Source organism: Lissotriton vulgaris, chromosome 1_1 (genome assembly GCF_964263255.1).
Source record: "Lissotriton vulgaris chromosome 1_1, aLisVul1.2, whole genome shotgun sequence".
In the NCBI taxonomy this organism is placed as follows: Eukaryota; Metazoa; Chordata; class Amphibia; order Caudata; family Salamandridae; genus Lissotriton; species Lissotriton vulgaris.
In genome coordinates, this window is record NC_141685.1 from 2126447298 (window position 1) to 2126474200 (window position 26903).

A 26903-nucleotide genomic window follows, 5' to 3' on the forward strand; every position below is an offset into this window, starting at 1 on the left:
CTCTCTGATAGGATAACATAGGCCTTATTACATTTTAAAAGTGGAATTTTGAATTGGGAAAAGATGGGACGTGCAAGTTTTGTGTCTCTGGCTTCACAATTTAAAAACACAATGTATGGTGAAGTTGGAGTTTAAATTGCAATTCTGAAAAATCCCACTTTTAGAAAGTTGTCATTTTCTTACTGTAACCATGTGGTGCCTGGCTTTATGCATTCCCACTAGACAGTCACACACAAGGGATGGATAGGTGTGACTGAGTGGCCCTCTGCATCCTTATTGGTCATCCTGTGCATGAGGGTGGGAGAAGCTGACACTACACCTCAAAGCCCTCTGTCCTGGACACACAGAAGGGGTTGCAAACTCTCCTGTAGTGAGTCTAGAGCCATGGCAGAAGAGAAAGGGACTGTGAAGGCATCTCTTCGAAGTCTCCCCACTTTAAAGGCCCAACTGGAGATAAGTACTGGACCTCTGACACCACCAACTCAGTGCATTCTACTAGCAAGAAGTTGCTGTGCTACTGGAGGGACTACCACTTTGCTGAACTGCTTTGTTGTATTGGCTTGCTGCCTGTTGCCCTCCTGCCTGGGAGTGAGAAGGATAGGACCTGCAGATCTATATGCTACCAATCTAGTCCTGGGCCCTTGTAAGTGAATTTAAAGTGCTGTAACTGTGTAAATCCACACACTCCAACGCATCCAAAACGCCTCAGCCAGACTCATACTGGACATCCCCCGTCAAGCTCACATTTCCGGTCACCTGAAGGAACTCCACTGGCTACCCGTCAACAAGAGAATAACGTTATGTCTCCTCACCCACGCACACAAGGCCCTCTACGACCTAGGACCCGAATGCCTCAACACACGACTGTCCTTCTACAAACCCTCCCATCAATTACGATCTTCCAGCCTAGCCCTCGCTGCAATTCCGCACATCCACAGATCCACCATGGGAGGAAGATCCTTCTCCTATTTAGCAGCCAAAGCCTGGAATTCTCTCCCCACTCATCTTCGACTTACTCAGAACCACCCATCCTTCAGAAAGCAGCTAAAACCTGGTTATTCGATAAATAACTCACCTACCATCCCTCAAGCGCCTTGAGACCCTCTGGGTGAGTAGTGCGCTATACAAATTCTAGAACTTGAACTTGAACATCGATGATGTTGCACTGATCGGAACCAGGGCATCTCCTTTGACGAGGACACGTCGTCGCTGCTGTGTGAGCCGCAGACCCCGATTCCCTGACTGCGCAACACATCAGATCCAGTTTCCCACGCATCTCGACACCAATGCAACGCTTGATGCTGCTCGCATCACCTTCAGCCCAGTGGTTCATAACAACGCATGGCGGCGGTGTTCTTCACATCTTGAATCAAGTCTTATCCTTCAAAGTACACAGTTAAGAACCTACACATCGCCTAGATCTGCCTGACTGACAATGATCGATCCCTTCCCTTACTCCCCTCATCACCCTCAATTCAACGCATCCAAGGTACTATTCAGTAGGCCAAGGCTGGTCACTGTATGTGACCTGCGTGCCATCATAGTCGGCCTGAACCTTTGGATTCGATATGGTCAAGCGCAACCAGATAGCCCCGGTTGGCACATTTATTTCTAAGCACTACAAAACATGTTATTCTTTAAACATTTCTATTTTGACTTCTACTTATTGTATGTTTGTTGTTTTGGTATTGTTTTACTCATAGAAATATAAGCTATTTTTCTAAACTGGTATGGAGTCTTTTCACTGTGTTACTGTTTGAAGTGCTACAAAAGGGGGTGGTGATGGACGGCGCATCTGAATCAATCAAACACTCACACCCAGTCAAAAGATCTGGGTTTAATCCATCACCGTTCTTTAGCCCACTCTGCCACCCCAGTTCAGACATGGCTATATGCAAATCAGTCTGACCCTGTGCCTCATGGGAACAGTCCAGCCCGAACCGCCAAGTCATGTCTTCCCTGGACTGGAAACAAGCTTCCGAGGACCGGTTTCTGGCATTCCAGCCGTCTTCAGCCCGGCTTGCTTGAATCCAGTGGCAAAGTGAGCTAGGGACTCACGTCTGAGCATACCCTGCCACACTTATGGCGGCCAAAAGTGGTACAAAAGGAGGTGGTGATGGACGGAGCATCTGAATCAATCAAACACTCACACCCAGTCAAAAGATCTGGGTTTAATCCATCACCGTTCTTTAGCCCGCTCTGCAACCCCAGTTCAGACATGGCTATATGCAAATCAGTCTGACCCTGTGCCTCATGGAACAGTCCAGCCCGAACCGCCAAGCCATGTCTTCCCTGGACCGGAAACAAGCTTCCGAGGACCGGTTTCTGGCATTCCAGCCGTCTTCAGCCCGGCTTGCTTGAATCCAGTGGCAAAGTGAGCAAGGGACTCACTTCTGAGCATATCGTGCCACACTTATGGCAGTCAAAAGCGGTACAAAAGGGGGTGGTGATGGACGGAGCATCTGAATCAATCAAACACTCACACCCAGTCAAAAGATCTGGGTTTAATCCATCACCGTTCTTTAGCCCACTCTGCCACCCCAGTTCAGACATGGCTATATGCAAATCAGTCTGACCCTGTGCCTCATGGGAACAGTCCAGCCCGAACCGCCAAGCCATGTCTTTCCTAGACCGGAAACAAGCTTCCGAGGACCGGTTTCTGGCATTCCGGCCGTCTTCAGCCCAGCTTGCTTGAATCCAGTGGCAAAGTGAGCAAGGGACTCATGTCTGAGCATACCCTGCCACACTTATGGCGGCCAAAAGCTGAACAAGAGGGGGTGGTGATGGACGGAGCATCTGAATCAATCAAACACTCACACCTAGTCAAAAGATCTGGGTTTAATCCATCACCGTTCTTTATCCCACTCTGCCACCCGAACCGCCAAGCCGTTCTACTCCTAAACTCTACCCATCTCTTCACCTAAAGCCCATGCGCTACCACTAAACTCTACCTATTCCTCAACCCTAAAAAACACTTTCTATACCTAATCCCCACCAATCCCAGATCGCTTAAAATCCTGAGCCACCCTTAAACTCCGATCATCCATAGACCTTAAAAATGCCTCACTACCCCTGAAAACCACAGATTCATGAGCCCTAAGACCTTCACCAACCCGAAACTCCCATATTCCAGAACCCTAACAACCCTTTCGATATATAAACTTCACTTATCCCTGAATCCTTAAAACCTCACACCACCCTAAATTCCACCCATTTTCGAACAATAAAAATCCTCCACCACCCCACAACTCTATCCATCCCTAGCCCTAAACTGTACTAATTCATTAAACCTAAAAAGCATCAGCACCACTACATGCCACTCATCCCTTAAACCTAAAAACCACTCACCACCCCTAAACTCCACCTATCGGTGAACCCTAAAAAAAACTCACTGTCCTTAACTCCACCCATGCCCGATATGTAAAAAACTATCACCACACCTAAACTCCACCCAACCATGAACCCTAAAAATCGTAAAACCCCCTAAACATCACCCGTCTCTGAACCCAAAAAACACTCACTGACCCTAATATTAACCCGAGGGTTTGGTTTCGTTTTTATTCCTTAAAATATTCATTCCTTGAGAAGGTTTACATTTATTTGCATTTCTTTAAAATTGTCTTGCCTTAAAATTGGTTTTGCATGATATGGTTTTCCCCACTTTTGTTTCTCAGTTTTAGTTTTTTTCATTCATTCATCTACATTGGGTCAGCACATCAGTAGTGAACCATGATTCTCAAATGACTAGAATGGTTCAGGTCTCCTCCTCAATTTGATTTTGTATTTCTAGTTCGTGTTTCACTGTAGAATACGCTTTTTGTGATTCCAGTTTGAAATGGTATGCATCTCAAATAGAAGTGCCTGGGTTCTACAGTGTCATGGAGAAGAAGAAAGAGTGCTTGGTGGGATTACCGTGTTTGGTGTGGTGGGTTCTCCTCTAATTGGTTGAATCATGACTGTGCCTATATCTTATTGGGGAAGTCCCCATGAGGGCATTAGTTCCTTGGGATTTTAATCTTGCGCCTCTCAATATACTCTATTTCAATGATTTTTAAGAGGTTTTTAATGCCTCTCTCCAGGTATGGATGACCATTGTATAGACTAGATGCTATGTTTTTCTAATTCTGTGATGTTAAGAATGATCGATCACCAGTAGATCTAAATGAGATGTCAGACAGTTGAAAATAATGTTTTGTATTCTGTCTTTCATGAAAATTTGAAAATAAAAATTAAGTTTGAAGGATTCAATCCACTTCAGGACTGCAAATTGATATTTTGACTCTTTGACAAAGTTGTCTAGCACATTGGGTCTCAGTATTGGCGTTTGTTTTGGTTGTTGAACACTGGGAGAAAGGCACATATGACTTAGGCAGAAAAATGAAAACTTTCTAAAAGTATAATTTTCAAAACAGTGATATAAAATCTGACTTAACTATTACGTTGGATTTTAAATCCCTATTAAAATGAGTTCTTGAACCTGTCTGTATATATATGCCTTCAATTTTAAATTTTATCTCAATTTCTGTACTTAAGGTATTATTATATTTGTAGAGGTCCACAGTATTGTATGATTACTTAATAATTTTAATGTATAGCTCCCAGGAAAGGCCTATTGAGTAACTCCTACTGATCCCCAGTTTGTTTATGTAAGAATGTTTTGTATTTTATAACAAAAAGCTGACTTAAAGAGACATGATCACTTACTATTTGCTGCACTTTAGCCCTTTTTCGTCTCTCTAGGAGAGTTCATATGGTGATTTTAATATTTTAATTATGTACTTTTGCTTGTTTGATTTGTATGTACAAATCGAATAAAAGCTTTTGAACTTGAACTTGAGTTCTTGAACCATTTTTTTTAGCTATTCTTAAACAGACGGGAAGTATTATAAGGTGTCATACTGTAACCAAGTTTTTTCCTATGGGAGAGCCAGCCTTGAGACAGTGAAAAACGACTTTATGGATTTTTCACCGTCAAAATATGTAAAACATATGTATACAAGTCCTACTTTTTAAATACCATGTACCTTGTGCTATGGGCATTTAGGCCTACTTAAGGAGTGACTTATAAGTATTAAACATGGAGGTTTAGGCCAGGTGAAGGGCTTATTTTGCCAGATCGGAATGGCAGTTTAAAAGAACATACCCAAGCTGCAGGGGCCTGCCTGGAGACATGTTTTCTAGTGCTACTTTAGTAGGGAGAACTATGAGTGCTGCAGCCCACTAGTAGCATTTAAGTTACCGGCCCTGGTTACATGTAAAAGTAATTTCAATGTGCCAATTAGGGATTTGTCAAAAAATACCATGTTTAAAGAGAGAGCAAAAGCACTTTACCATTGAATAGTAGGAGTAAAGTGTGCAGAGCCCTATGGCCAAAAAAATAGGTTCTGTAAAAAAAGGCTAAAATCTGGGTGAATGCCAAGCCAAAGATGGTAATTTCAAACAGCAAACATAAGAAAGGGACTGAAAAAATGGCTTTGTGACAAAGAGATAAGGCTTTGAAGAGATTTCTTTGCTGATAGGAAGCCAATATAATGGTTTCAAGTGGGAGGAGATATGCAGTTTTTAGATAGAAGAATAGTGCCATATAAAAAGAATTATAGTAGTCCGGGCCCACAATCAATAACACCTGGACTACAGATTTCCTATGGGATACTAGGAGAAAAGAAAAGATTGAGGAATGAAAATTTTTTTTTTGAAAGCTCATAAATATGATTTTTAATGATAGCTGTAGAGTATAAGCCCTAGATTTCTGTTGGAGTTAGTAGGAACAGGTAAAGATCCCGATTTTCTACCCACCCATTGGTGAACCAGCATGACGGACTCCCAAAAAATGATTATCTTTGTCTTATCACTATGAAATCATAGGAAGTTCTCATCCATCCACGAAACAACATTGAACTTTAAGCTTTAAGTCTGTTGCTTTTTTGGTCAGTGGTGCAATCCAGGGGGTGTAGTAGCTGTGTCATAGTAATGTGAATCGAAATTTGCTCCAATTGAGCATATTACTTCAGCTGATGGTGCTACATAGATATCGAAAAGGGTCAGGCTCTTTGCCCAACCCTGCGGAACGCCGCAACTTGTCTTTTTGAAATCTGTAGTAAACAGCATTGTGCTTTATAGCGCTTTGGTGTAAAAGAGATTAACTAATTTAGAGCCTGATCCTCGTCATCACTGTGTCTAAGGCGTTGTATATAAGCACAGCATGGGACATGGTGTCAAAAGGGGCTGATGAATCTACTAGCAGCTGCATTTTCATCCACGATCTAACAAATGGCATTAGCTACTGTCACCAACACTGTTTCAGTGCTGCATGAGGAGTGAAAGCCTTCTCGATGGGGTGTAAGATGTTATCCATTTCAATGAATTGTATAAAGTGAGAAAAAAAGTCAACAATTGGACTGAAATAGGTCGCTAGTTGGATAGTGTATTTGGATAAGCATTAGTGTTTTTTTAACAAGGCTGTGGCTTTTGCTTGCTTCTTGAGCTAGATATTGTACTCAAATCAAGTGACAGATTAGAAAGAATGGTCCATGTCTAAATAATAGAGTCTAAGGGCCAGATGTATCAAACAGTTTTACCCATTCTGTCAGTGGCGGTGCATCCACTAGGGCGCTAGGGCATTGCCCCACAAGCTGCCCGCACCCGCACCTCCCTCAGCGTCTCTAAACTTAAGTAAACTAACTCAGTTTACTTCAGTTCAGAGACACGGAGGGAGAGCTGGCATGTCAGTCATCATGACTTCTGACCGCTCATCCCCTTCAGAGTCTGAAGGGGGTGGGCGGTCCGGCGTCATGCTGACTGACATGTCAGACCAGGGGCAGGCAGCAGCACAAGTGCGCTTGACTGGTGAAGGTCGGAGAATTTTTCCGACCAGCCCAGTCATGTCTCTAGTGTCTGGCTGACGGGGCGGCTGCACAGTAGAAGAGCCAGGTTTGATCAATGTTGAAACCGCCGGTCTCCTAATTGGCAGGCGGGCAGCAAGTACCTTGCTAAGCCTATCCTGGCACTGCTGGAGCAGCGTCAGGATTGGCTGAGAGGGGCTGCTGTTCTTGTTCAGAAGTTGAAAGTTGGTGAGGGTAACCGGCTCAGGAGCAGAGGCGGCGTGGTCCAGACCCGGTCAGGTAAGTTTAGTTTTTTTTTTAAATTTTAAACTCCCCCTCGCGACACCCCCCCCCATGAGTATTACTAGTCGCGGCTGTATCCCCTATCTGTTGTTGCGGTCTCCTGCCTGTTGGCCTACCAACAGGCAGGAGACCGCAACAACAGATAGGGGATACAGCCGCGACTAGTAATACTCATGGGGGGGGGTGTCGCGAGGGGGTACGCGAAGGCTGGAGCAACACATTTCTTTACAACGTGAACCCAGAATCTTCACCTGTTTTCCCTTCTAAGCCTTCAGTCGCCTAGAACTCGTAGTGGCAGATTGCGCCACGTTTGCGTCACGCAACTGCGGCGTAAACGTGGCGCATCCCTATGACCCATTTACAACGTGACGCATCTAGGCAGATGCGTCACGTTGTAAAGCCCTGCGCCACTTGTGGGCGTTCTGGCGCAGGGTGGGCGTTCCGGGGCTGGTGCGCCTCGCGAAAGTGGCTGAGTGAAATCTATAAGATTTCACTCAGTCACTTTCAGGCCAATGCTGCGTCAAAACCCTGCGCCTGCTTGAAGCAGGCGTAGGTCTTGACGCAGCATTGTAAAGATGGGGCACTCCCTAGCCTTGCTGGAGCTGCCTCGCGCTTGAGATGCAACTCCAAACAAAACAGGTGATGGACAGAATGTGGATCAATGTCACACATTCACCCCAGTCCAAAGATCTGGGCCCAAATCCATCGTTTTTTTGCACTTCACACCACCCTGGGTTAGACAATGGCGATATGCAAATCAGCTCTGACCCTGTGCCCCATGGGACCAGTCCAGTCCGAACTACAAAAGCCATGTCCTTCCCAGAACGGAATCAAGCATCCGAGGACCGGACCGGTTTCGAGGTAACACCTCTCATCAGCCCGGCTAGCTTGACTCCAGTGGTGTGGAGTGCTTGGGACCCACGTCTGAGCATCCCCAGCGCACTTATGGCGGCAATTACAAACAAAACAGGTGATGGACAGAATGTGGATCAATGTCACACATTCACCCCAGTCCAAAGATCTGGGCCCAAATCCATCGTTTTTTTGCACTCCACACCACCCTGGGTTAGACAATGGCGATATGCAAATCAGCTCCCACCCTGTGCCCCATGGGAACAGTCCAGTCCGAACTACAAAAGCCATGTCCTTCCCAGAACGGAATCAAGCATCCGAGGACCGGACCGGTTTCGAGGTAACACCTCTCATCAGCCCGGCTAGCTTGACTCCAGTGGTGTGGAGTGCCTGGGACCCACGTCTGAGCATCCCCAGCGCACTTATGGCGGCAATTGCAAACAAAACAGGTGATGGACAGAATGTGGATCAATGTCACACATTCACTCCAGTCCAAAGATCTGGGCCCAAATCCATAGTTTTTTTGCACTCCACACCACCCTGGGTTAGACAATGGCGATATGCAAATCAGCTCTGACCCTGTGCCCCGTGGGAACAGTCCAGTCCGAACTACAAAAGCCATGTCCTTCCCAGAACGGAATCAAGCATCCGAGGACCGGACCGGTTTCGAGGTAACACCTCTCATCAGCCCGGCTAGCTTGACTCCAGTGGTGTGGAGTGCCTGGGACCCACGTCTGAGCATCCCCAGCGCAGTTATGGCGGAAATTGCAAACAAAACAGGTGATGGACAGAATGTGGATCAATGTCACACATTCACCCCAGTCCAAAGATCTGGGCCCAAATCCATCGTTTATTTGCACTCCACACCACCCTGGGTTAGACAATGGCGATATGCAAATCAGCTCTGACCCTGTGCCCCATGGGAACAGTCCAGTCCGAACTACAAAAGCCATGTCCTTCCCAGAACGGAATCAAGCATCCGAGGACCGGACCGGTTTCGAGGTAACACCTCTCATCAGCCCGGCTAGCTTGACTCCAGTGGTGTGGAGTGCCTGGGACCCACGTCTGAGCATCCCCAGCGCACTTATGGCGGCAATTGCAAACAAAACAGGTGATGGACAGAATGTGGATCAATGTCACACATTCACCCCAGTCCAAAGATCTGGGCCCAAATCCATCGTTTTTTTGCACTCCACACCACCCTGAGTTAGACAATGGCGATATGCAAATCAGCTCTGACCCTGTGCCCCATGGGAACAGTCCAGTCCGAACTACAAAAGCCATGTCCTTCCCAGAACGGAATCAAGCATCCGAGGACCGGACCGGTTTCGAGGTAACACCTCTCATCAGCCCGGCTAGCTTGACTCCAGTGGTGTGGAGTGCCTGGGACCCACGTCTGAGCATCCCCAGCGCACTTATGGCGGCAATTGCAAACAAAACAGGTGATGGACAGAATGTGGATCAATGTCACACATTCACCCCAGTCCAAAGATCTGGGCCCAAATCCATCGTTTTTTTGCACTCCACACCACCCTGGGTTAGACAATGGCGATATGCAAATCAGCTCTGACCCTGTGCCCCATGGGAACAGTCCAGTCCAAACTACAAAAGCCATGTCCTTCCCAGAACGGAATCAAGCATCCGAGGACCGGACCGGTTTCGAGGTAACACCTCTCATCAGCCCGGCTAGCTTGACTCCAGTGGTGTGGAGTGCCTGGGACCCACGTCTGAGCATCCCCAGCGCACTTATGGCGGCAATTGCAAACAAAACAGGTGATGGACAGAATGTGGATCAATGTCACACATTCACCCCAGTCCAAAGATCTGGGCCCAAATCCATCGTTTTTTTGCACTCCACACCACCCTGGGTTAGACAATGGCGATATGCAAATCAGCTCTGACCCTATGCCCCATGGGAACAGTCCAGTCCGAACTACAAAAGCCATGTCCTTCCCAGAACGGAATCAAGCATCCGAGGACCGGACCGGTTTCGAGGTAACACCTCTCATCAGCCCGGCTAGCTTGACTCCAGTGGTGTGGAGTGCCTGGGACCCACGTCTGAGCATCCCCAGCGCACTTATGGCGGCAATTGCAAACAAAACAGGTGATGGACAGAATGTGGATCAATGTCACACATTCACCCCAGTCCAAAGATCTGGGCCCAAATCCAACCCAACTCCAGCAATGCGGCACCTTTACGGCACAGATGCGTCACGCATCTGTGCCGTTTTTGCCCCATGGTGCGCCGCATTGCAAATGCGGCGCACCATGGGTGGCTGAGCAGCGGCGCAAAATAACTGGTGCATCCCTGGGGATGCGCCAGTTATCATAAATCTGCCCCAATGTGTTTTTCATCCTTGCGCTGTGCCGCTGAAACGGGGCTTGGACGACCTAGGGAAAAAAGTGTCATTTACAAGTAATGGGGGAGTTTGTTGAGTGCTTCAAAATGCTATATTTGTATCCCCGTTTTTTCAAAAATTTGCAGTAAATATGTGATGTAAAACCCACCATTTGAATCCATTTTATTCAAAATGTTCTGCAGGGGAAACCCCCCGCACCCTCCTTTTGCAGTTCGAGCTCGCTTGCTTATTACATTAGGGTACAACATTTTTTTGCCTCACCACTTTCAAAATCCACCAGCCGCTTCTGCATTCTGTGTCTATAGGAAAAAGTGTTCATACATCTGGCCCTAACCGTGGTCTAAAACCGTTGATGAGGCACGGATCTATAGGATATCCAGATTAAATTGAATGTATTTTTGATGTTATTTGCTTAGCCGTAACAAATTAAAAGGAAGAAAAGACATTAAACATTCAGTAGTCTGGCAGTCTCTGTAGGATGCTAACTTTGCTGACTTGGGTGTTTTCTGGAAAAGTATGAATTTGCTTTCCTTGCTTTGTATCTAGAAAAAAAGAAGAATAAAACAATTTAATGAACGAAATCAGAAAGGCTATTAACCAATGTTTGTTGTGGGTACAATGGACGAGGCGTCCCTCTCTGGAGTGGCTAAACTCAATAATGCAAAAAGCATATTTGGTCGGATTAGATGATTAAGTAATTTTATTCGAGCAGTGGGTGCTCTGTGCCTGTTTAATTAGTCTCTTATATATTAATAGCCTCTTTATGTTTCAATAACACTGCATCAGAGTATATTTCTCTACAAGCATGCTCTAGGTTTTTCTTTACAGTTTCGTTGAAGCTGGTTTTCTAGAGGGAATTCACAATCTCTAAGCTGCACTATTGCTCATTTTAGCTAGCGCCCTCATTAATCCATGGCTTTGCTGACCTAGACTGCCCATTTCTTGTTTAAGTGTCCTCAAGCACGTGGTCAGCTGATACGTGGGTTAGGAGTTATAATTATGTTGCGATATGTACTTCTTTGAGTAGAAGGATGTTGCTAAACATTCTGTTCTTTGTTTATATTTATCACATTTTGATTTAAACATTATATTTTGTTCTTTTTTATAGAATTTTGCTTTTTATTTACTCCCTGTGTGTGGCCAGTAAGTAAGTAATACTTTGTTGTACAGTTAATAAAAACCATTACAAAAACCCTCAGCAGTAAAAAAGGAAAGTATTAAAAATATTTGTAGCAGCATGGATGATGGAGGTATTCGATTTAAGCTATGTTACAAAGTGCAGTTTTAAAAAAAAAGTTAAAAAGAGCGGAGTGTCCGTCTGCCGTTAGTTGCTCTTGTCCTTCTACGGAGAGGGTTTCTTTTGTCAGTCCTGGCCCTCATTCCTACACAAAGTTAGGTATTGCAGTGCCTATTCCTTTTTGGAAGACTGGCTGGCATTTACCCTGAATGTTTGTAACTTTTAGTTATAGTATGCCAGTGTTTTAATTCAGTTTAAGTCTCTGAGCTGTCTTGACGTTTTGGCACTCACAGTATTGAGGGTGTGCTGTTCTTGTCCGTTTGTTCTTTCTTTGTGTTGATTCTGCTTTCTACAGCTTCGAGGTATTTTACCAGTCGGCAAGCCATTTGCACTTCGTCGCCTCTGAAGCAAGCCAGAGTTGCTTGTCAGCACGTCCTGATTACTTTTTTTATGAATAGGGGTCTCAGTAGGTTCCTGCGATCTTGCTGCAGCTCTTTGCAGATGGTAATGAGATGTACTATGTTTTCCTCATGAGTTCCACACAGGTGACAGTTTGCCGGTTTTGGGGGCCGCAGCCAAGGGGCCATGTGGTCAGCGGAGGGTAATACTCCTAATCGTAATTTTAGGAATGTTTCTTTTGTTTTTTTAGTGAAGCTGGTCAGAAGGTATGTCTGTAGTGTGAGTTTATTGTAGGTTTGTACTGTCAGCCAGCCATGTGCTCTCTCCGTTAGTGAGGCTTTGTCTTGTAGGAGGGATTCTTTCCTAACTGTGTTGTTTACAGCTTTTTTGAAACCTGCCAGGCTCCCTAGCAGATCCCATAGTTGACTCGCCCCCAGCTGTTTCATTGCATCCTCTAGAAAGAGTCTTGCTGGGCAGTTGTCTTTGCTTTGTATATCTTTCCAGAGGAGTGCGTTGAGGGTGTTTGCTTCCCCTCTGCTAATTTTGTGCCAGGTCTTAAGGTTTGCTCCCTTGCGAGCAAGCTCTTCCTTAACCTGCCCAAATTCGAGTCGGATCTGCGCCGGAGAAGTGTATCTCGGGAGGCCAAACATCATCCGCATTGCTCTTGTAATTACTCCTTCTAAGGTTCCGGTATCTCTGCAACTCAATGCTTCGCTACCGTATGTAATGGATGGTATCAGTTTAGCTTGTATCAGTTTTAGGAGTGGGGTGAAGCTTGGGCCCATGATCTTATTTTTCAGGTTCCTTAGAGATACAGCTATCATTAAGCCTCTCTTTTTTATCTCCTCACATTGCGGTTTGAAGCTCCCCCTATGATCAATAGTCACTCCCAAGTAACAATATTTATTTGTGACTTCCAATTTATTTTTATCCAGGTTCCAACTGAATGTTGGTTTCTTCTTGCGATAGTTGAGGCGCATGACTTTTGTTTTACAATAATTAATACTGAGTTTATTTGTTTTGGAGTGTTGTGCAGTGATGTCGAGGAGCCGCTGAAAGCTGTTTGTGGCCAGGTTTCTCAATTTATTTGATACAACCCTGAGTTTTCCCCCTCTGATCCGACCTCTGTCAGTGGGTTTGGCCCACAAACCTATTTACAGTCACGGCATGTGAAAGTGATCATGTTTTCTAGAGCAGTATTAGCTGTCATTCAGATTAGTTAGGCACCTTTTACAATTTTGTCTGTAATTTCTTTTTATTTCTTTGGGCTTCGGGGTCTGTGTTTTCTATTTTGTGATCGCAGTAGCTTGAGTCCTTGGTGGCCCAGGGTTGATGCAAACGTGTAGTCCTACTTCTATGTTTTTGGACATTCCTCGATCCTTTTCAGGATCTGATCTCTCTGGTTATAGATCAAAACTATAGCTGCTGTGTGTCATAAGCAGAGGCGTAGCTAGAGCTTGTGGCGCCCGCGGCTATCCCTCAGATTGCCGCCCCTGGGGGGGGAGGGAGGGCGCATCGCCACTAATAGATACCTCGATCATTCAAGTTACATGCACGTAAACGACACAGTCCAAGGCTACACAGTTGTGAATACACCAGTGATCGACAGTACAAAGGAGAACACATAGACTGCCACTCTGCAGGATTTCAGGAAGGGCCAAAAAAATGGTTATTCGATTAACGTCCCTCATCAGCAGCACCACCCCCACCACCCCAGCGCCTAGATACCCTCACTGGTGATAGGTAGCGCTAGCTGTTTGTTTGATTGACACCAGATTTTCACACACCATTAGTGTGCTATATTAGTTTTATCTGTAAAACGGAATGTCTTTGCAAGTTAAGTGACCCCTTCAATGGAGATTGTGCTGTCTATAAATGACAGTGCACAAACACACCATGCTTTATTAATATATGTGCAACATTGTGAGTTCATTAATGAAGGGCAGCGACGCCACTCGGAATATTGTTCGAGCACCACTGGGTGTTCCCAACAACCCATCTCTTTTCTCAATACCTGTTCTTGACAGCGAGATATTGGATGCTGAAATGTAGACAGACACCATCAGTACGATTCTATACACTGCCTACAGGACTGATGGCAACTTACGTTCCTCCCCCAGATGAGTCGGTAGATGGACAAGTGTCATGAGTCGGTAGATGGACAAGTGTCAACTGTTGGGAGGGGGGCGGATGAACATTTAAATCGACCATGTAGTGATGCGGGTCTGGGTGGGGAGAGCAGCACACAACGTAAACAGCAAAAGGCTTGCACTCTGACGTGGCATGAGGTGTCGAGATACACGTCATGAAAATTTGACAGCAAATAAGCGGTGGTCCCGGAGAGTAAAATAGCATGAGAAAGGCACCGTTAGATATTAGGCAAGCAAATAAATGACAAGAAAGCCAATCATTAGGATAACCAAAATTTCCACTACAAGCGTTAGTATTTCTAAATATGTAATTAACGGCGTACAACTAAAAGCTGTCCGTAGGCAAATCCTAAAAGATCAGCCATAAAAACGTTGGGCTCCGGAAATGACCATAGTCATATCTGGGAGACAGCGAATGTCTACCTGCCTACAAAAAGCACTGAAAGTACACCTGTTCAGGATTGTTTTACTCACTTGGTTAAGTTCCTCGGCAGCTTACACAAGGGACCACATATCTAACGACTAAAACCGACATTTTCTACAGTATCAGGTCACACTACTCAAGCCCTCAGAGTATGTCAATGATGCGATAAACAAACTGTGGCCTGCAGAAATGGCCTCTTGAAAGTCTATCCGCATACATTACGTCATTGCAACGATAACACAGTTCCCATAGCATACAATTATACAGGCGAAATATGTACGGTATTAAAGAATAAAGCATTTTAAATAACCTGCCCCCCAAAATACTCGGTAACTAAAACACACGAAGGTGGATAACCTCGACAAACTGATCGATGCATTAGGTCAAAACCTTGAATACACACACCATTCAAATTAAACAAGACCCAACACTTCCTTATGTGACATGTAGATGCCTGGATGACGACGAGGCTGAAGTTAGCTTCTTATTCGGCCAGCTTCTTATTCGCAGGCTGAAGTTAGCTTCTTATTCGGCCAGCTTCTTATTCGCAGGCTGAAGTTAGTATCTTATTCAGCCAACATCTTATACAGCCACCATTTTATTTGCAGGCAACATTTTATATAAAATGCAATCATAAATGATTCAATGAACTCCATTTTATGGGACTCTACATTGCCATAAAGTGAATATGTTGTTTTTGAAATACAAAACGTATCACTATTATGTCTATTAGGATTTAGTCTGACACTAGCAACCTTTCGACAAAAATGGGACAACTTTGCCACCATCACAAGTTAAGCAAGAGAGCACTCCTTTGCAGAACCTGTTTGTAAGTTTTCTGAGCTGATGATAATTTATGGCAGCATATGGGTTGCCTTGAACTCAAAGCATCCCCAAGCAGTTATATTCTAATAAGAAATCATACATTTCCTATAATAAATTCACATTGGATCACAATCATTTTAAAAACAATCCACCCTCCTACAAGCTCCATAAGGACTTACACTGAGCCAAGCAAAGTTACCACCTGTGCCCACTGTGCCACCTTCAAGCCAATGCATTCATATGGAGTTATTGATGAATAATTAACCTACATTTCTCCCATCAAGATCAACTTGGCTCATCAATGTTCATATTCATTCTAACACAGAAAGCTCCCGTATACACCACCCATATGTAAATTGCCTGAGCCAAGCAAAATTTGTCACAACAGGTGGCACCAAACTGGTTGCCCTCACCTCAATGCATCCCTATATAGTTGCATGCAAATAGGTAATTGTGGTTCTCTTATAGGAAAAACACATTGGCTCACACATATGTATTTTGTTTTTCAAACATACCACATCCCCATTCAAGCTCCATCAGGATTTAGCCTGAGTCATGCCACGGTTCCACTTGTGCCCAGTGTGCCACTTTCAAGCCAATGCGTTCCTATGGAGTGAGAAACGAATAAGTAACCATCCTTTCTACCATGAAGATCAACTTGGTTCACTAATTTTCATATTCATCCTACTAAAGGAAGGTCTCCTCTATACTTCTGATATGTAAATTGCCTGAGCCAAGCAAAATTTCTCACAACAGGTGGCACCAAACTGGTTGCCCTCACCTCAATGACTTCCTATATAGTTGAATGCTAATAGGTAATTGTTGTTCTCTTATAGGAAAAACACATTGGCTCACACATATGTATTTTGTTTTTCAAACATACCACATCCCCCTACAAGCTCCATCAGGATTTAGCCTGAGCCAAGCAACGGTCCCACTTGTGCCCACTGTGCCACGTTCAAGCCAATGCGTTCCTATGGAGTTATAAACGAATAAGTAACCATTATTTCTCACATGAAGATCAACTTGGCTCATGAATATTCATGTTGATTCTAATAAAGAAAGGTCTCCTCTATACTTCTGATATGTAAAGTGCCTGAGCCAAGCTAAATACCTCACAACAGGTGGCACCAAACTGGTTGCCCTCACCTCAATGCATTCCTATATAGTTGCATGCAAATAGGTAATTGTGGTTCTATTATAGAAAAACACATTGGCTCACACATATGTATTTTGTTTTTCAAACATACCACATCCCTCTACAAGCTCCATCAGGATTTAGCCTGAGCCAAGCAACGGTCCCACTTGTGCCCACTGTGCCACCTTCAAGCCAATGCGTTCCTATGGAGTTATAAACGAATAAGTAACCATCATTTCTCACATGAAGATCAACTTGGCTCACTAATATTCATGTTGATTCTAATAAAGGAAGGTCTCCTCTATACTTCTGAAATGTAAATTGCCTGAGCCGAGCTAAATTTCTCTCAACAGGTAGCACCAAACTGGTTGCCCTCACCTCAATGCATTCCTATATAGTTGCATGCAAATAGGTAATTGTGGTTCTATTATAGATAAACACATTGGCTCACACATATGTATTTTGTTTTTCAAACATACCACATCCCCCTACAAGCTCCATCAGGATTTAGCCTGAGCCAAGCAACGGTCCCACTTGTGCCCACTGTGCCACATTCAAGCCAATGCGTTCCTATGGAGTTATAAACGAATAAGTAACCATTATTTCTCACATGAAGATCAACTTGGCTCATGAATATTCATGTTGATTCTAATAAAGAAAGGTCTCCTCTATACTTCTGATATGTAAATTGCCTGAGCCAAGCTAAATTTCTCACAACAGGTGGCACCAAACTGGTTGCCCTCACCTCAATGACTTCCTATAGAGTTGCATGCTAATAGGTAATTGTTGTTCTCTTATAGGAAAAACACATTGGCTCACACATATGTATTTTGTTTTCAAACATACCACATCCCCCTACAAGCTCCATCAGGATTTAGCCTGAGCCAAGCAACGGTCCCACTTGTGCCCACTGGGCCACGTTCAAGCCAATGCGTTCCTATGGAGTTATAAACGAATAAGTAACCATTATTTCTCACATGAAGATCAACTTGGCTCATGAATATTCATGTTGATTCTAATAAAGAAAGGTCTCCTCTATACTTCTGATATGTAAAGTGCCTGAGCCAAGCTAAATACCTCACAACAGGTGGCACCAAACTGGTTGCCCTCACCTCAATGCATTCCTATATAGTTGCATGCAAATAGGTAATTGTGGTTCTATTATAGAAAAACACATTGGCTCACACATATGTATTTTGTTTTTCAAACATACCACATCCCTCTACAAGCTCCATCAGGATTTAGCCTGAGCCAAGCAACGGTCCCACTTGTGCCCACTGTGCCACCTTCAAGCCAATGCGTTCCTAGGGAGTTATAAACTAATAAGTAACCATCATTTCTCACATGAAGATCAACTTGGCTCACTAATATTCATGTTGATTCTAATAAAGGAAGGTCTCCTCTATACTTCTGAAATGTAAATTGCCTGAGCCGAGCTAAATTTCTCTCAACAGGTGGCACCAAACTGGTTGCCCTCACCTCAATGCATTCCTATATAGTTGCATGCAAATAGGTAATTGTGGTTCTATTATAGATAAACACATTGGCTCACACATATGTATTTTGTTTTTCAAACATACCACATCCCCCTACAAGCTCCATCAGGATTTAGCCTGAGCCAAGCAACGGTCCCACTTGTGCCCACTGTGCCACATTCAAGCCAATGCGTTCCTATGGAGTTATAAACGAATAAGTAACCATTATTTCTCACATGAAGATCAACTTGGCTCATGAATATTCATGTTGATTCTAATAAAGAATGGTCTCCTCTATACTTCTGATATGTAAATTGCCTGAGCCAAGCTAAATTTCTCACAACAGGTGGCACCAAACTGGTTGCCCTCACCTCAATGACTTCCTATATAGTTGCATGCTAATAGGTAATTGTTGTTCTCTTATAGGAAAAACACATTGGCTCACACATATGTATTTTGTTTTTCAAACATACCACATCCCCCTACAAGCTCCATCAGGATTTAGCCTGAGCCAAGCAACGGTCCCACTTGTGCCCACTGTGCCACGTTCAAGCCAATGCGTTCCTATGGAGTTATAAACGAATAAGTAACCATTATTTCTCACATGAAGATCAACTTGGCTCATGAATATTCATGTTGATTCTAATAAAGAAAGGTCTCCTCTATACTTCTGATATGTAAAGTGCCTGAGCCAAGCTAAATACCTCACAACAGGTGGCACCAAACTGGTTGCCCTCACCTCAATGCATTCCTATATAGTTGCATGCAAATAGGTAATTGTGGTTCTATTATAGAAAAACACATTGGCTCACACATATGTATTTTGTTTTTCAAACATACCACATCCCTCTACAAGCTCCATCAGGATTTAGCCTGAGCCAAGCAACGGTCCCACTTGTGCCCACTGTGCCACCTTCAAGCCAATGCGTTCCTATGGAGTTATAAACAAATAAGTAACCATCATTTCTCACATGAAGATCAACTTGGCTCACTAATATTCATGTTGATTCTAATAAAGGAAGGTCTCCTCTATACTTCTGAAATGTAAATTGCCTGAGCCGAGCTAAATTTCTCTCAACAGGTGGCACCAAACTGGTTGCCCTCACCTCAATGCATTTCTATATAGTTGCATGCAAATAGGTAATTGTGGTTCTATTATAGATAAACACATTGGCTCACACATATGTATTTTGTTTTTCAAACATACCACATCCCCCTACAAGCTCCATCAGGATTTAGCCTGAGCCAAGCAACGGTCCCACTTGTGCCCACTGTGCCACATTCAAGCCAATGCGTTCCTAAGGAGTTATAAACGAATAAGTAACCATTATTTCTCACATGAAGATCAACTTGGCTCATGAATATTCATGTTGATTCTAATAAAGAAAGGTCTCCTCTATACTTCTGATATGTAAATTGCCTGAGCCAAGCTAAATTTCTCACAACAGGTGGCACCAAACTGGTTGCCCTCACCTCAATGACTTCCTATATAGTTGCATGCTAATAGGTAATTGTTGTTCTTTTATAGGAAAAACACATTGGCTCACACATATGTATTTTGTTTTTCAAACATACCACATCCCCCTACAAGCTCCATCAGGATTTAGCCTGAGCCAAGCAACGGTCCCACTTGTGCCCACTGTGCCACGTTCAAGCCAATGCGTTCCTATGGAGTTATAATCGAATAAGTAACCATCATTTCTCACATGAAGATCAACTTGGCTCATGAATATTCATGTTGATTCTAATAAAGGAAGGTCTACTCTATACCTCTGATATGTAAATTGCCTGAGCCAAGCTAAATTTCTCACAACAGGTGGCACCAAACTGGTTGCCCTCACCTCAATGACTTCCTATATAGTTGCATGCTAATAGGTAATTGTTGTTCTCTTATAGGAAAAACACATTGGCTCACACATATGTATTTTGTTTTTCAAACATACCACATCCCTCTACAAGCTCCATCAGGATTTAGCCTGAGCCAAGCAACGGTCCCACTTGTGCCCACTGTGCCACCTTCAAGCCAATGCGTTCCTATGGAGTTATAAACGAATAAGTAACCATCATTTCTCACATGAAGATCAACTTGGCTCACTAATATTCATGTTGATTCTAATAAAGGAAGGTCTCCTCTATACTTCTGAAATGTAAATTGCCTGAGCCGAGCTAAATTTCTCTCAACAGGTGGCACCAAACTGGTTGCCCTCACCTCAATGCATTCCTATATAGTTGCATGCAAATAGGTAATTGTGGTTCTATTATAGATAAACACATTGGCTCACACATATGTATTTTGTTTTTCAAACATACCACATCCCCCTACAAGCTCCATCAGGATTTAGCCTGAGCCAAGCAACGGTCCCACTTGTGCCCACTGTGCCACCTTCAAGCTAATGCGTTCCTATGGAGTTATAAACGAATAAGTAACCATCCTTTCTACCGTGAAGATCAACTTGGCTCACTAATTTTCATATTCATCCTACTAATGGAAGGTCTCCTCTATACTTCTGATATGTAAATTGCCTGAGCCGAGCTAAATTTGTCACAACAGGTGGCACCATACTGGTTGCCCTCACCTCAATGCATCCCTATATAGTTGCATGCAAATAGGTAATTGTGGTTCTCTTATAGGAAAAACACATTGGCTCACACATATGTAGTTTGTTTTTCAAACATACCACATCCCCCTAAAAGCTCCATCAGGATTTAGCCTGAGCCAAGCAACGATCCCACTTGTGCCCACTGTGCCACGTTCAAGCCAATGCGTTCCTATGGAGTTATAAACGAATAAGTAACCATCATTTCTGACATGAAGATCAACTTGGCTCACTAATATTCATGTTGATTCTAATAAAGGAAGGTCTCCTCTATACTTCCGATATGTAAATTGCTTGAGCCGAGCTAAATTTCTCACAACAGGTGGCACCACCTCACCCTCACCCTCACCTCAATGCATTCCTATATAGTTGCATGCAAATAGGTAATTGTGGTTCTCTTATAGGAAAAACACATAGGCTCACACATATGTATTTTGTTTTTTAAACATACCACATCCCCCTACAAGCTCCATCAGGATTTAGCCTGAGCCAAGCAACGGTCCCACTTGTGCCCACTGTGCCACCTTCAAGCCAATGCGTTCCTATGGAGTTATAAACGAATAAGTAACCATTAGTTCTCACATGAAGATCAACTTGGCTCATGAATATTCATGTTGATTCTAATAAAGGAAGGTCTCCTCTATACTTCTGATATGTAAATTGCATGAGCCAAGCTAAATTTCTCACAACAGGTGGCACCAAACTGGTTGCCCTCACCTCAATGACTTCCTATATAGTTGCATGCTAATAGGTAATTGTTGTTCTCTTATAGGAAAAACACATTGGCTCACACATATGTATTTTGTTTTTCAAACATACCACATCCCCCTACAAGCTCCATTAGGATTTAGCCTGAGCCAAGCAACGGTCCCACTTGTGCCCACTGTGCCACGTTCAAGCCAATGCGTTCCTATGGAGTTATAAACGAATAAGTAACCATTATTTCTCACATGAAGATCAACTTGTCTCACTAATATTCATGTTGATTCCAATAAAGGAAGGTCTCCTCTATACCTCTGATATGTAAATTGCCTGAGCCAAGCTAAATTTCTCACAACAGGTGGCACCAAACTGGTTGCCCTCACCTCAATGACTTCCTATATAGTTGCAAGCTAATAGGTAATTGTTGTTCTCTTATAGGAAAAACACATTGGCTCACACATATGTATTTTGTTTTTCAAACATACCACATCCCCCTACAAGCTCCATCAGGATTTAGCCTGAGCCAAGCAACGGTCCCACTTGTGCCCACTGTGCCACCTTCAAGCCAATGCGTTCCTATGGAGTTATAAACGAATAAGTAACCATCATTTCTCACATGAAGATCAACTTGGCTCACTAATATTCATGTTGATTCTAATAAAGGAAGGTCTCCTCAATACTTCTGATATGTAAATTGCCTGAGCCGAGCTAAATTTCTCTCAACAGGTGGCACCAAACTGGTTGCCCTCATCTCAATGCATTCCTATATAGTTGCATGCTAATAGGTAATTGTTGTTCTCTTATAGGAAAAACACATTGGCTCACACATATGTATTTTGTTTTTCAAACATACCACATCCCCCTACAAGCTCCATTAGGATTTAGCCTGAGCCAAGCAACGGTCCCACTTGTGCCCACTGTGCCACGTTCAAGCCAATGCGTTCCTATGGAGTTATAAACAAATAAGTAACCATTATTTCTCACATGAAGATCAACTTGGCTCACTAATATTCATGTTGATTCTAATAAAGGAAGGTCTCCTCTATACCTCTGATATGTAAATTGCCTGAGCCAAGCTAAATTTCTCACAACAGGTGGCACCAAACTGGTTGCCCTCACCTCAATGACTTCCTATATAGTTGCAAGCTAATAGGTAATTGTTGTTCTCTTATAGGAAAAACACATTGGCTCACACATATGTATTTTGTTTTTCAAACATACCACATCCCCCTACAAGCTCCATCAGGATTTAGCCTGAGCCAAGCAACGGTCCCACTTGTGCCCACTGTGCCACGTTCAAGCCAATGCGTTCCTAAGGAGTTATAAACGTATAAGTAACCATCATTTCTCACATGAAGATCACCTTGGCTCACCAATTTTCATCTTCATTCTATCAATGGGAGCATCCATCTACACTACCGGTATGTGATTTGCCTCGCTCCTCCTCACGGTCTGAGTGGTCGCTCCCTGACAGACACCTGGTATCGTAGCGCTGCTCCGTTTAAGAAGCTCTTTGAAACTTGCATTGATTTTCACCTGCTGTGTACCTTGTATAGCGCTTTGTGTTATCAGCGCTCTAGCTTTTCAATCTGCTTGTTTATTTACATTGATTGCGCATTTGCCAATAGCGCTCCGCTCTGCTCCTCCCCCGCCTCCATTTTGTTTGTTTGTTGCCGTCCTCGTGTGCCCGACCCGCCTCCCAGCTGAGCCGCCCTCGCCCCTCCCCCTCCACTATCCATATATGACAGTAGCTCCCGCGCGCAGCGTCCACGCGCAGCGATCGCGCCCAATTCGCGCCGAAGGTGCGCCAAAGGTAAGCCCGTCTATGCCTGGACCGCGCCCAGCGCCAGACCCCCTGCCCCTCGCTCCGCCCAGCCCTCCCGCATTACCTACGATGCCGCCACCCTCCTAGCCCTCAACCCCGGTCGCGCCCCCAACTGCGTCCAAGCTGCTCCTGGACACACCCATGGACCTTTCTCCTGCTACTCCTGCAAATTCAGCGGTACCGACATCATCCCCGCGACGACCACACCACAGATTCCCGACCCCAAACACCTACAATGCATCTTACTCAATACCCGCTCGGTCCACAGGCACGCCATTGACCTATGGAACCTACTAGACACCATCTCTCCAGACGTCGCCTTCCTAACGGAAACATGGATGAACGCTTCCTCCGCCCCAGACATCACCATTGCCATCCCGGAAGACTATAAGATCACACGCAAGGACCGTACCGGCCACACAGGAGGAGGCATCGCTATCGTCCATAAGAAATCAATCCGCATCTCAACCAGCTCTGACGCCAACCTCGCCAACTCCGAACACCTTCACTTCCAAATACACATCGACCCCAAGACCACACTCAGAGGCACCCTCCTCTACAGACCACCAGGACCCCACGCAAAATTCTGCGAAGACATCACGGACTTCATCACTCCACACGCGCTCCCCTCCAAAGACTACATCCTTCTAGGAGACCTCAACTTTCACCTCGAAAAGATCAACGACCGCAACACCACCACCCTCTTGGACAACCTCGCCAACCTCGGTCTTAAACAACTAGTCACTTCCCCCACCCACATCGCAGGTCACACACTCGACCCCATCTTCACCTCCAGCAATCATGTCTCCTTCAGCCACACCACGGATCTCCTCTGGACTGACCACAGCTGCGTTCACTTCACCTACAACAAGCCGAAACCCACCAACCACCCCCAACCAACTCTGCAAAGAAACTGGAACAAGATCACCACCGACCAGATCTCCGCATCGCTCCTTCTAAACACCCCAGCCCACTCTTCTAACCCAAACCAAGCCGCCGCCAACCACACCCTATGGCTATCCAACACCGCCGACACCTTAGCACCACTGAAAATACGTCAAAGCAAACCTGGCAGCAAGAAGGCCTCATGGTTCAACGATGATCTTAAGAAGTCCAAGAAACTCTGCCGCTCCCTTGAAAAGGCCTGGAAAAAAGACCCAACCACTAGCACCAAGGACGCCTTCAAAAACGCCACCCGCACTCACCACCAACTAATCCGAAAGGCCAAGAAAACAGCATTCAAGGATCGACTTGACAACAACGCCCACAACAGCAAGGAACTTTTCAACATCGTCAAGGAATTTTCCAACCCCTCAGCCACCTCCAACGACATCACCCCCTCTCAAGCCCTCTGCGACTCCCTAGCCTCATTCTTCCACAACAAGATTGCAGACATCCACAACAGCTTCGACAACCAACCCGGAGACCAACCCACCCAACCATTTGCTGAACACTCCCCCCCCCGTGAACACCCTCAACGACTGGAACCCAATCTCCACTGAGGACACAATCCGCCTGATGAATTCCATCCACTCAGGATCCCCCACAGACCCATGTCCTCATCACATCTTCAACAAAGCAGACTCCGTCATAGCACCGCACCTCCGAGACGTCATCAACTGCTCCTTCAACTCCGCCACCTTCCCGGAAAGCTGGAAACACACTGAACTCACCGCCCTTCTGAAAAAACCCACAGCGGACCCCACCGAACTCAAAAATTACCGCCCCATTTCGCTCCTTCCATTCCCGGCCAAAGTCATCGAGAAAGCCGTCAACAACCAGCTCGCCGCTTTCCTCGAAGCCAACAAATCCCTCGACTCCTCACAATCTGGCTTCCGAGCAAAACACAGCACTGAGACCGCCCTCATCGCAGCAACAGACGACATTCGAACGCTATTGGACAATGGAGACACAGTCGCCCTCATCCTCCTCGACCTCTCCGCAGCCTTCGACACAGTCTGTCATAGCACCCTATTACAGCGCCTCAGAAATATCGGGATCCAAGGAAAAGCACTTGAATGGATCACCTCGTTCCTCACCGGAAGAACCCAGAGAGTCCGCCTTCCACCATTTAAATCAGAGGCCACTGAAGTCATCTGCGGCGTACCACAAGGATCTTCACTCAGCCCCACCCTCTTCAACGTGTACATGAGCCCCCTCGCGGCCATCGCCCGCCAACACAACCTCAACATCATCTCTTACGCGGATGACACTCAACTAATCCTTTCTCTCACCAATGACCCCAGCACCGCCAAAACTAACCTACACGAAGGAATGAAAGAAGTTGCCGAATGGATGAAACAAAGCCGTCTGAAACTGAACTCAGACAAAACAGAAGTCCTCATCTTAGGCACATCCCTCTCTGCATGGGACGACTCTTGGTGGCCGGAAGCCCTTGGAAAAGCACCCATCCCGACAGACCACGCACGGAACCTAGGCGTCATCCTGGATTCTTCACTCTCAATGAACAGACAAGTCAGAGCCGTTTCCTCATCCTGCTTCAACATTCTTCGCATGCTCAGAAAAACATTTCGCTGGATCCCCACCGAAACAAGGAAAACAGTCACCCATGCTCTAGTCACGAGCCGACTGGACTACGGAAACACCCTCTACGCAGGTACTACCGCCAAACTCCAGAAGAAACTCCAACGAATCCAAAACGCCTCAGCCAGGATCATATTAGACATCCCGCGCAACGAACACATCTCTGGTCACCTGAAAGACCTCCACTGGCTACCCGTCAATAAGAGAATCACCTTCCGACTGCTAACCCACGCACACAAATCACTCTACGACATCGGACCAGAATGCCTCAACTCACGACTATCCTTCTACACCCCCTCCCGCCAACTTCGCTCTTCCAGCCAAGCCCTCGCCACTGTACCTCGCATCAACAAGACCACCATGGGAGGCAGATCCTTCTCATACCTGGCTGCTAAAACATGGAACTCACTCCCCGCTTACCTTCGCCTTACCCAGAACCACTTAGCATTCAGAAAGCAACTTAAAACGTGGATATTTGACAAGTAATCCTCCTCCCATTTCTAAGCGCCTTGAGACCCTCCGGGTAGGTAGTGCGCTATATAAATTCTCTAACTTGACTTGACTTGACTTGAGCCGATCAAAATTTGTCACAACAGATGGCAGCAAACTGGTTGCCCTCACCTTAATGCATTCCTATAGAGTTACATGCAAATAAGTAATTGTGGTTCTATTATAGGACAAAACACATTGGCTTACAAACATGTATTTTGTTTTTCAACCATACCCCTTCCCCCTACATGCTTCATAATGATTTAGCCTCAGCCAAGCAATTGTTCCACTTGTGCCCACTGTGCTTCTTTCAAGCTAATGCCAATAAAGAAGCCTTTTTGAGTTTGGTGAACTAAATGATTCCTTGATCAGAGAACAATTGGTAAGGTGTAGAAATAATAATCACATACATCAGAAACTGTTGTTTAAAAACCCTACACTTAAGGTAGCAATTGATATAGCCAAATCAATAGAGCACACAGTTAAGTATGTAAAGGAAATGAGAATTCCAAGTGAAGTTGTTGCTAGTGTACAGGAACAAAGCAATCCTCTAATGAGAAGGAGAGCAAAGTAATGAAAGTCAAAACTAAAGTACAGACTATAACCAGACAAAGCAAGCAACTGATGGGCTGAGATGCTTCAGATGTGGAAGTAACAACCATCTGGCTAACAGCCCTTTTTGTTCTGCACGTAATGTCACTTGTAAAAAGTGTGATAGAAGATTCCACTTCTCAAGCGTTTGCAAGGACGGGGACAGTAATC